The 12,678-nt window shown below is 36.7% G+C and overlaps 1 non-coding gene across 1 annotated transcript; it reads right to left on the reverse strand.

The window, feature by feature from the left end:
- Nucleotides 1-451: 451 nt before the first annotated feature.
- On the reverse strand, nucleotides 452-558 carry LOC123461064. Its single transcript, XR_006637382.1, has one exon. It is a non-coding gene; the product is annotated as a U6 spliceosomal RNA (small nuclear RNA).
- Between the last annotated feature and the right edge of the window lie 12,120 nt (nucleotides 559-12,678).

Raw genomic sequence — 12,678 nt, forward strand, 5'->3', positions numbered from 1 at the left:
CAAATGTGCCACTATTGCAGCCTTTGGCTCATTTGGCCTGGCTGGCCAATTATAAGGCTTGCAGTGTCCACTGTTGATCACTGGTGGTATCTCTTTCTCCCATTGAAATACATGTAGAATGGCTTCTTCCAGATTTCTGTCAGCTGCTCTACATGGAGGAGGTTTTCAACTCAGCTCCAGCAGGGTTTCTCAGTGGCTTTGCAGCCCAAGTACGTGGAGTCTTCAGCAATAGGGTCTTACCATCTATTCCTGGTGGGAAACCAAGGGCCTCGGCAATGGCCTATAATGTTTTGGGGGCATCAGTGACCTCCCTGGCCAACAACTCACTGGAGGTATCCCATCCCTATCACTGAAAATTTTCTAACAATGATCTATGGCTCCTGAGTGTTCCATTGTCTGAAACTGGAGGATTCCATGTGATTTATTTGCGTCCTCTTAGATTTTTTTTTTTTTAAATATGGAACGCTTCACGAATTTGCGTGTCATCCTTGCGCAGGGGCCATGCTAATCTTCTCTGTATCGTTCCAATTTTAGTATATGTGCTGCCGAAGCGAGCACCCTCTTAGATTTTGATTAGTCCTCCCTCTACCTTTCCTTTACTTAGTGTCTTCCTCTAACCTTACTTTGGGCCTTTTTGCCCCCGTTAATCTATTCTTCTACTTACATACATACAATACCAACCTATTAAGTACCATCCTCCCTTCCTTTCTCTTCCCTTTATATCTCCTTTTTAACTTACTGGCCTCTGCTATTGAGTTTTTTTCCTTCTCACACAGAAGCCCAATCATCTGTAGCTTGGATCCACATATGAGAGAGAACATGTGGTGCTTGGCTTTCTGGGTCTGGGTTACCTCACTTAGTATAATCCTTTCCAGATCCATTCATTTTCCTGAAAATTTCATAACTTCATTTTTCTTTACTGCTGAGTAGAACTCCATTTTATAAATGTGCCACATCTTCATTATCCACTCATCAGTTGAGGGACATCTAGGCTGGTTCCACTTCCCAGCTATTATGAATTGAGCAGCAATAAACATGGTAGAGCACGTACTTCTAAGGAAATGAGATAAGTCCTTAGGATATATGCCTAGGAGTGCTATAGCTGGGTCATATGGTAGATCAAATTTTAGCTGTCTTAGGAACCTCCACACTGATTTCCACAATGGCTAGACCAGATTGCATTCCCACTGCATTTTATACTTTTGCTGAACTTATTTCTGAAAATAATTTTTGTTCATTTTCATTTGTAGTGTCAAGATAATTTACCTCTTTGAATTTACATGTAGACCTTTAACAGATTTCATATAAATAATAAATTATAGTTGTTCAATGAATTGAAGTATCTGTTGAATATTACTTCAGGCAAACAGATTGCAGCCCAAATCTCAGTTGAAGGAGATAAGAAAAAATTAAACAGAGGTGCAGTGCTATAACTAGTTTCCTTAACACAAGCAATTATTTCCAGATAATTATCCAAAATTACTTCATATTCTTCATGTGTTTACAATGATAAAGCCAGGCTTTAATAACAGTGCAGCAATAAATTCTGCTGAGGTGAATCATTTGGAAGGAAACCTAAACAATGGTCTCAGAAGACCAAGTGGTTCCTATAGAAAGGGAACAATATCTACTACTACTTTAATTATTCACCCTCTGTGACAAGGTGGCTTTAGAGTCTCTTCATTATTCCCTACAACAACAGGATGACAGAAATCACATTTGGAGAGCACCTGTTATGAACAATGGTGAGCACAGGATATATAGACAAAACATTTTAAACAGAATTATTGCTCTTGCAACACTTCCTAGGAAGCCTCACCTGTTTTGTTTTGAGGCTTTTAATTTTTCAATAGGATGCATATACATATTCTTCATAATTTTATCACTTTCTCATTTACATCTCTCTAAACTTTTCCACTGAGTAGAAGGAAAAGGGAATTCAAAATTTTTTGTGGCTAATTACTGGTGAATAATGATAGAAAATAAAACAAGATCCAGTGAAGATAATGGAAGACTGAAGAAGAGACATATTCAAACAGAAACCATAGCATGTTTCCAATGACTTGTCATTGCTTTGATTATTTCTTTTGTAAATGTGCAAAAGTAACATTGTGAAAACAGAACCAAATATAATTCCAGTGAGAAATTATTTTTAGAAGTTTATTTTTTGCTCATTCATTTTCCAAGATGGGGTCTCAGAAATTCCCCTGTATTATCCTGCCAAGTTCCAGGACAGAGCTATGGCACATTAGTTTATAATACAATTTTTGTGAACTGGGTTGCATTCTGCTTGGAAAAAGTAGCCACTTATGGAAGGAAGGTCCCTAAATAAGAAAATAATATTAGTTTTCCTTCTTTATTTTAGGTTATGCAGTAACATTATTTAATATTATAAAGATATGCATACATATTTAAGCACTCTCAGACTATATATATCAAGACAGATGGCAATTAAGTTCTACAATCTCAACAAACTTAAACGAATTGAAATTTTAAAAAAGGCTATTCTTGGAGCACATCTTAAAATCCACAGATGGATGGTAGAAGATGATGGAAAATTCCTCCAAACAAATGGAAATAGACAAAACTCTTCAAATCTGTGAGTCTCAGAAGCCAGAAGAAACTAAAACTCTATCTACTCTGCATTCAGCTATTGAAATAAATTCCCTTGTGATGGCATTTGGAGGTGCAGTATTTGGAATCAAATTGCATTATGAAGGTTGGGCTCTGTGAGTATGATTAGTGCACTTGTAGGGAGCCACAAAGTTGGATTAATCTGATTCTGCCAGGTGGTATTCAAGTGAGAAGAGAATCCTCACCAGAGACTCTACACATGATACTGGGATCTTGAACTTGCAGCCATTAAAACTGTGGAATATAAAAGTTCCTAAGCAATCCTATATAAGGTATTGTTTTAGCTGACCAGGAAAACAAAAAGGTAAAAATATAATTATAGTTGTAAAATCTAAACTACAGCATATCAAATGTTTTGGGTCAGGTGCAGTTTTGGGACTATACCCAGTAGGAGGAGTTCTTTTTGTTTATGGACTATTTATGCATCTTGGTGGTGGTGGTGATGGCATGATTGAAATGTGTGATTACAGTCCTTAGCAACACCTGTAAAAGGTTAAATTACTAGTTTAGATTGTGTATCACAATTATAGAAAGCATACTCACTGGGAAAAAACCTCGGTGACAGAAACATGGCCCACATATTATTATCATAAAGAGTTCTTTAATAATCCTTGTTGCTGTTTTTCTATTATATATAATCCAAATGTACAGACTACTCTATTTTCCCTCTTAGAATATAATAACATGGAAGGTAATTTACATGGAATAATATTAGCATGTTTAAATGAACAGATCAATTCAAAACATCTGGAGAAAAATCCTGATTTGCTTAGGTCTTATTCAAGTTTCTCTTTTAACTTTTATTTACTTAGTTCATGTGCTATAAAGGGAAACAATGAAATGGGCATGGTGGCACACACCCTTTACTCCCAACACTCTGGAAGCAGAGATAGAAGGATTGCTGCAAGTTTGAGACCAACCTGAGATGACATAGTGAATTCCAGGTCAGCCTGAGCTAGAGTGAGACCCTACCTTGAAAAATCAAAAATAATTTAAAAAAAAGGAAAATAATGTTCAATTAAAGAAATTGTAGTTAAGGTCTTCTATATTTATATTCAATGAAACTGAAAAATATATCACCTATCTTGCTAGATCTATATGATCCCACTTCCCCCTAAAATTTCCACAAAAATACCCAAACATATATAAAGTGATATTGTAAATAAATATAATCTAATATACTTCGGCTAATTTAGCCTCCTAATAATATAAATACATGTTATTGTAATGTAATTTCTTTATAGTCATTGTGGTGGTTTGATTCAGGTGTTCCCCACAAGTTTGGTATGCTGAATGCTAGCTCCCCAGCTGATGGCAATTGTAAATTAATGTAAATTGTAAATTAAATCCTCCTGAATGTGGTGTATTGGCAGGCTTCTGGGTATTATAGCCAGTTTCCCCTTGTCAGTGTTTGGCACCCTCTCCTGTCTTTACTGCCCACCTAATATTGGCCAGTGGATGATGTCCACCCTCTGCTCATGCCATCATTTTCCCCTGTCATTATAGAGCTTCCCCTCAAGTCTGTAAGCCAAAATAAAACCTTTTTTTTTGTTTTCCCCACAAGCTGCTCCTTGGTCAGGTGATTTCTGCTAGCAATATGACCTGACCAAAATAGCCATAAGTATGTACAAAGAACTTAGTAAAATTTCCCAAGATTTCACAAGGTAGAAAATTATTGAAAAATAACTTGAACCCAGGCATTCTGGAACTAGAGTATTTACTCATAACTACTGTTAGAGGTGCTACAACCTTGTCTAGACCAGAGAAGGCTTTAGAAACATAATTATGTACTTTCCTGTGTGAATTGCTATCATGTTGTTCTCATTCTCCTCTTGTTATCTTTGTATGTCCCCTCTTTCCTACTTCCATTCAATGAAGGCCCTCTTCAGTAGGGTTATTGGTATTCACTATAGGGTAACGAATGCATAAGTTTTTTTTGCGGGGGCACAATGTCTTAGTAGTTTGTTTGTTTTTTCTTTTTTTTCTTTTTTTTTTAAGGTAGGATCTCACTGTAGCCCAGGCTGAACTGGCATTCATTCTGTAGTCCCAGACTGGCTTCAAACTCACAGTGATCCACCTATCTTTGCCTCCCATGTACAGGAATTAAAGGCATGTACCACCATGATCATGTTAGAGTAGGTTTTTAATTAATATATTGTAAGTACTAAATTGCTTGGCAGAGATACAAACACTTAAACTGATCATATTATTTCTAGAATTTTATTGTGCTCAAATTGTATGTCTAGAAATAATTTTACTATTTGGGGTATCAGTAATCTATAAATTAGGACAATATTATTTACTAATGAATACTGGTAGATTTGTTTATCATTCTTATGAGAAAGTTTGAAATTATATCCTGAGTATAAGGTAAAGAAATTTCACTAATAAGAGTAAAAATTAACTTTCACATTAGTTGCATTCAATAAAACATATCAGCATCCCTCTTTATTAAATATTACAGAAGTTAGGATATAAGCTATATTCAAATATGGTTTTAAGCCGGGTGTGGTGGCGCACGCTTTTAATCCTAGCCCTCGGGAGGTAGAGGTGGGAGGATTGCCGTGAGTTCAAGGCCACCCTGAGACTGCATAGTGAATTCTAGGTCAGCCTGAACTAGAGTGAGACCCTGCCTCGAAAAACAAAAAACAAAACACACTAAAAAAACATATATATATGGTTTTGATAATATTGTGAAATAGCTAAAAATGTCTATTGTGAGCCATAGCTGCATTATTTAGAACATTCTAGATTCTTTTAAAGACATATTTCTTTTGTGCCCAGTTATCAGGGAAGACTGAGTACAGTAAGTATAGTGTCTAGCCTAGTGCTTAGACTTGTTTTATGAGGTTCTCTGTGTTGGGATCAACTTGATGACATTTTGCTTTCTTTGTTTTCTACAACTTGGATACTGACAATATATAAGACATCCAGAGTTTATCACTATTAAGCAAGATAGCTCGCAGGGTGTGGTGGTGCACGCCTTTAATCCCAGCACTCAGGTGGCAGAGGTAGGAGGATTGCCGTGTGTTCGAGGCCACCCTGAGACTATATAGTGAATTCCAGGTCAGCCTGGGCTAGAGTGAGACCCTATCTCAAAAAAATAAATAAATAAAAAGGAAAAATATTTTAAAAAATAATGAAGAAAGATAACTCTGCTATGTTCTGATGTCTTTTGTATCCACAAATTTCATAGGTGTAAACTAACAAGGCTTTAGGGTGGTAGTAGATTTAGATGAGGTCATGCATAGATCAGAGTCTTTATGTGACAAGGAGCAGACCACAGTTTTCCCTCCTGCTGTTCTCCAGTGTGACCACACACCCAGAATGTGTCCATCTGCAATCCATGAAGAGACCCCCCTCACCAAACCCAATATCTGCAAATAAAATGCCCTGGCACTTTCCACAGACTGTGGTGAATAAACACTGGTTTGTGAGGCCACCTAGTCTTACTGTAACTTTGTTTCAGCAACTGAACTAGAACTGTCCTCGTTCATTAAGGTAGGGTTAGCAACTAAAGAAAAACACAGGCGCTTGTGTTTTTTTCTACTGAGTTCTGAATCTATTTGAACCTATGATGTGGGTGGGGACTTCCATTTAGAAATATGAGCTTGAGAAAAGTACATTCTGCATTCTAAGTAGGAGACATTTCTTCCAAAAATAGAGATGCAGGGATCAAGATGGATAAGAGTGGAAGAAATGAGCAGATCCCATTGAACTGAATCCTCTACCCCTATTCTATGGGGTTATACTCCGAAGAATCTTTGGAGAGAGGAGAATCACAGCTGGAAAAGGCTGTTTTATTATCCTGCAAACTACATACACATTGACAATACTACTTTACACATACAGAAGAGGAGAGATTTGGGTTGATTTATTTCATTAAAGTATTAGTTGCAAATCATAAAGAGATGTTTTCATAATCACTTGGGAGGTAGAAGCAAGAGAATCTGGAGCTCAAGCTAAAGCCTTAACTACAAAGAAAATCTGTACTATGAAAAACTCCATTAGAAGAATAACCATCTTTAAAATGAAGGTTTAATATCAGAGAAAGATAAATTCCAAAAGAAATTATACATGCATGGCATTGATTGGTCAAAATTAAATTTTATCATATCTGTTCATTATTTTATAATTTTTTTCTGTGACTTCTTTTATTTTTATTTATGAGAGAGAGAGAGAGAGAGAGAGAGAGAGAGAGAGAGTGAGAATGGGCTGCCAGGGCCTCTAGTCATGCAAATGATCTCCATACACATGTACCACCTTGTGTATCTGGCTTACGGGTGGGTTATGAGAAATTGAACCTGGATCCTTAGGCTTTGCAGGCAAGTACCGTAACTGCCAAGCTATAACTCCAGCCCAGTGCTATTTACAATAATAATTGCATATGTAAAACACAGGCAATTAATAAAATGTACGTTTGGGGAGTTAAACACTGCATAAAGCCTGACACAAACTGTCTCTGCTTCAATTCCCCTAATGCCTACATTATATTATCTTCATTAGTTAGAAACAGATGGGTTTTAGTGAAGTAAGTGTTCACACATATTCACCCTCCTCATAATTGACGGAGATGGGAGCAGATGTTCAAGTCCTGTCACATGTCCAGGGTGAGAATAAGCCAATGTTACTGCCACTTCAAGATGTAGTGCTGGCACTACCTGGTGTAAGCACTGCTCATTCTGTCTTTGTGACTCTAGATACTATTATTGCAGTCTGAATACACCCTCCACTTTTCTATGTTTACACATTTCTGAATGTGATTGGAAATAACTAAAAGAGGTTTAAGCACATTTCAGAATCCTTGGCTATACCATTATATACCTTTCTGTAGGCTTTTATTGGCTGACAAGAATTCAACAAGGACTAGCAGTTATTTATTTACTTAACTTTCCACTTTTAAACCACAGCTTCCTAATAGTCTATGACTAAATTAAATCCCTTAGTACAAGTTAGACATTCATCAAGATAAAATTCACCTGGAGTGGCAAGGTTGTCCTTGCATTTTTTTCATGTTTTATTTGCTAAATACTATCAGATTATAGGCTGTCTGTCAAACAAAAGAAGTGAAAACTCCATTTGCCTCCAATGCCTTCTTACAGATTCTAAGTAGGATAATGACTTTATCACTACTGAAAGCTTAGAAGCCCAGGTAGTCCAATTTGTTATCTTTTTAATCCCAGACATTTTTCCATGTTTAGAAATATTGCTGTTGAAAATATAAAAGAGATCCTTGGGAACACTAAAGAAAAGCCAATGATTTTCCTTGAATGAGTCATTCCTTTCAGTGAGCTGAGGATATTTCTCAAGATCTAACTCATTGCCTATCTACAAATAGCTAACCCACAGGACACAGAGGTTAAAAAAAAAATGGTTATAAACACTTCTGCACATTTATATTTGGTCATCCCTAAATATCAATTGCTCCTTTAGCACCTAAAATAGTGTCTGACAGATAGTAGGTGGTCATTGTTTATTAAGAAAATGATCAGAAATTCATATGTAAATATTTTGTTTTCTGATTATCAGTGTAAAATATTCTCTATATTACATCATGAAAGGGAGTCAGGTAGTTTTGTTTGGTAGTTTATGGTGAATTGCCCCCAGAATATTAAAAGCAGAAATGCCCTTTTTGTTGGCTCTTGCAATCTCCACTTTACTAGAGATTGGAGAAGGATCTATCTTCTTATTTCTTAACTAAAGGAGATACCTAGAACTGTTTTTCCAAAAACAATATAATCTGCTCCTGAGAGGGAGTCTTCCTTTCCTAGAATTCAAATATGATCCTGGCACTGTGGTTGATTAAAATTGGGCTTTGTGGCTGGCTCAAGAAGAGTCCAGACCAATCTGCCCTTCTCTCCCTCACCTGAGCCAGAATGTACAATCCACCACAATAAGGTTATAAGTAGATGCTTGACAGATTAATTAATTAAATTAATTAGCTCTACTTTTTGCTCCTTCCTTCTTTTAATCTAATGACGTCTCTCTAAAGCTTACACACTGGTTATAGATCTTAATTTTTTAAATTCATAAGACAAGAATCTGGAATATCCTAAATGTATTGGTGCATTGGCATATCGGGGTACAGACAAGGAATCAAACCCCAAATTCCTATTTCAATTTAAATGATTCACTTATTTAACCATTAGTTATATGTTTGTTTTATATATGCTTATACACATATTTATACTAAATTGAAAATTATTAGAATATTGATGATTGAAATTTTATTTTTTATTTTATCATAACCTGCATGACAGCTTATATTTTGGAAAATCTTAATCAAATAGGAGAAAACAGCAGGACACATTGTATTTAGAACCCTAAATATGTTATTTTTTTGCCCATTATTAACCTAGCCAAAATTCAGAATATATTCACCCAAAATATTTAACTCACTGAAAGTGGAATATGATAAATATATTAAAATATTTTTAAATTGTTATATAAATTATAGTATTATTAATTATAGTCTTAAATTGTTAAAATAAATTATAGTATTGACTATAATTTATATGTATTTCTTGGAATTTTTGGTGATATGAATGCTTTGCAAATTTCTAAAAAGTATTTTATTTATTTATTTACTTATGAGAGAGAGAAACAGATAAAGAGAGAGAATGGGTACGCCAGGTCCTCTAGCCACTGTATACGAACTCCGAACACATGTGCCTCCTTGTACATCTGGCTTATGTGGGTCCCATGGAATCAAATCAGGCTTCTTTAGGCTTCACAGGCAAATGCCATAACCACTAAGCCATTTCCCAAGTCCCTGCTTTACATATTTTTACAAAGGATTTTATTTGACATCCAGAATCAAAAAGTTTAAATTCAATTCAGATTTTTTTAATTCAGAATTTTAAACAAAATTAAACAAAAAAAAAACTCGCATAAGGATTTTCCTAATACTTAACATTTAAATAAATATGATTAAAGTTTTTCAGATTTTAATTTTTAAGACTATATTCTTGTTTTAACTCTTCAACATTAGATTAAGCTCTGTTTATTTTGATTTATTATAAGATTATAGAAAGTCAATGTGATTGATTCAATAAGTACATTGGTATAAAAACAAATAGTTTTTATTTATAAACATCTTTTGTGAGCTGTATGTGATGACTCAAACCTTTAGTCCTTGCATTATGAAGGCTGAGGTAGGAGGATGAAGGTCAGCCTGGGCTACAGAGTGAGTTTTGGGTCCATTTGGAATACAGTTAGACTCTGACTCAAAAATATAAATATTGTTTGGTGCTGGAGCTCAAACCTAGTATATTTCATAAGCTAAATATGTGCTTTACCTCTAAGCTACACCCCAAAACAATGCACTAATTTTTTAAAACATTGGCAAATTACCCAAATTAAGAATGCAAAACATGCACAAATCCAGCCCAGTGATTAAGAACAATTTTTCAAAGTATGTAATCAGAACATTTTGGTTCAAATAGCTTTTCAGATAAAAATTCAAAATTCATATTCATGCAGATACTGAGTTCCCCTGAGGACAGAAGGCTTTTGTAAGAATGAAAAGTGAGCATCTATAAGAGATTAAAACAGAAATAGCCAATATACAAATGGACAATGGGTAGAACACACATTAAAAACACAATTACAATCTTCAATCTCAACAGAAGCTAGTCCAAGAAGCCAAACAACATTCAATCGACATAGACATGTGAGGATTTAGCCTCAAGTTTTTAAGATGTGATCAACCAACTAGAAAAAGTGTCAAACATATTTCCCAAATAATTGCCTTAGATGCTCTGCTGATCATCTCCAGCTCTGAGGGCATATGCCCCTAATTAGTACTGATGTAGGTAGATTCCTTGAGAGCATCAGAGCAGAGTTTGGATCAGATGGGTGTGGCACTGGGGACCAGGGTGTCAGACTCCCCATGGTCACTAAGGTAGCCCTGTCTCAGTGGCCTCTGGATTTTTGTATTATGTTCAAGAAGAGTAAGAGACACAAAAGAATTAGGCAAGCACAGTAAAAATAAGTTTATTCATGAAAAAGTGAGAAAGACTCCATGAGCCCGAGGGTTCTATGGGGTTTGAGAGCTAAGTAAACATTAGTGTGAGCTAAAGTTCCCATAAAACAGCTGTATCTCCTGCACCTATTTCCAGCAAGGCTCAATGGACTGACAAAGCTCCTGTGATCACAGAGACAGGGAAGGTTGCAAGTCACAGCCAAATTGGCTTGGGCTACCTTTTTCCCCTTAATAGACATTTATTGCCCACCTCTGTGCCTGAACTAATATCCTGGTGACTATCAGTTGATCAGGCAAAATCCTTTTTGGAATGCAAGAACAGACCCCCAGCTTCTACCGACCCAAGGGTTAATACTGACATGATAGCATCTGAGGCCTATGGTGGAGATTCTGCCCTTTCCCTTTGCTATAACTTGCCTATCTTGTAGTCAGCCAATGCATTTGAAAAGTGACTTGAATTATGACTTTCTTTAGTTCTGTAACTATTAGACCTTCATGAAATTGGTAACATGTTGGAACATGGAATTTGGGGTAACCTAAATCTGTCTTCCCAGAATATGTTCACACATATTGGCTCCAGAGTAAACCATCTTTTATGCCCTTTGAGGTGATAGCTGTGTCTTTTGTGTCAATCAATAGCCAGCTTTGCAAAGATTATCCTGCTGCATGCAGAGATCCATGGTCTTGAGGAAAAAAATATGAGCAAGGCATTTTTTTTTTTTTTTTTACTGGATAGCTAGTAACTAGGGAAAGGCTTGCTTCAAGAGAACTGGAATTCAGCGTGTGATCCAGTCTCATTGTTCAGTGACAGTACCCCCTACTTCTTCCCTAATCTGACATACCTAAATATGCTGGCCCCACTTGGGCCAGCTCCTTGACTCCAAAAGACCAAATAGCTCTTTCCCATATTCATTTGAGTCTGACAGCAAAGGCCTTCCAAATAAGCTATAAAAAGGCTAAAAGTTTGGGTTCACAAGTACCCAAAAATTCTGTATCAGTTGTCCAAGGTCTTTTAAGTGTATGTTCAGGCAAGCTACCCAGGGATCTTCCCAGGAGTCTCTCAAGCAATTCTGGTCCAGTCAAATAACTGATCACAGGTGGTTCAGGCCTAGACTGTCTAGATGTCTGCTTGTGTTCCTTCCACTGTGGGCAGGGCACCTTGTGTCTGTTGAGACAGCCAGTGGTCCTGCGTCTTATTTGGTGATGGCCAAGTACTCAGACCCTACATGCTTATTGGGTATCCACCTCCTGTCTCAGTACTGCCATTTACACAGTAGAGAATGAATTTGAGTGTAGTGGAAGGTTTCCAGGTGAGGACTGTCTGAGCTATCAAATACTTCAACAGCCTCTCATCCACAAGTTGGTAAATCTTCAAAAGTAAGGAGGAGCTAGCCATATAAAATGTCTAGCATATGGATGGTGTTGCCTAGGGCACTGACCAAGGGTGACATCCTGTCCAGGTCCCTGAGCCTCCTTGACTTACAGCATTTATTTTAGAAAACTCACAACTGCAGCTTCTTTCTCTGCTCCTTTGATGTATAAATCTTACTAAAAGCCTGTTGCCAGTTTTACAACCCTAGACTCTTTTTCAAGGGCCTGGGGCCAGCCCTTTGAAATGCAATCATCTAGGATGGTACAGGCTGTTTTGGAAAATAAAAACCTTTACTTTAGTGAGTGCCTGGATCCCAGTATAAAGCCAACTCCTGTTGAGAAGATGTAAGAAAGTTTACTTTTCCCGTGTATAAGGTCAATTAGCAGGCACAGATGGCCTAAGATAAACCTCATTCTACCTTTTAAAATTACCTCAACTTTTAGTGGCACTGTTAGATCAGGATGGGCTCCGAAGGTGGAGTCACCAAGGACAATAGAATGGTGACAGAAGCATAAGGAAGTGGATTATCCACATTCCTAAAGAAACTGCCCAGCCGTTATCCCTTCCTCATCTAACAATACCCCCAGGTCATGGGTTCCTGCCCCCTTATCTCATAAGTCACCTGGTCACTATTCTGGTCTCACACTCTAGCTATTTTAAATGGCTAATATAATAACCTCCCCTAAAG

The sequence above is a fragment of the Jaculus jaculus genome, chromosome 5, assembly GCF_020740685.1.
Source record: "Jaculus jaculus isolate mJacJac1 chromosome 5, mJacJac1.mat.Y.cur, whole genome shotgun sequence".
In the NCBI taxonomy this organism is placed as follows: domain Eukaryota; kingdom Metazoa; phylum Chordata; class Mammalia; order Rodentia; family Dipodidae; genus Jaculus; species Jaculus jaculus.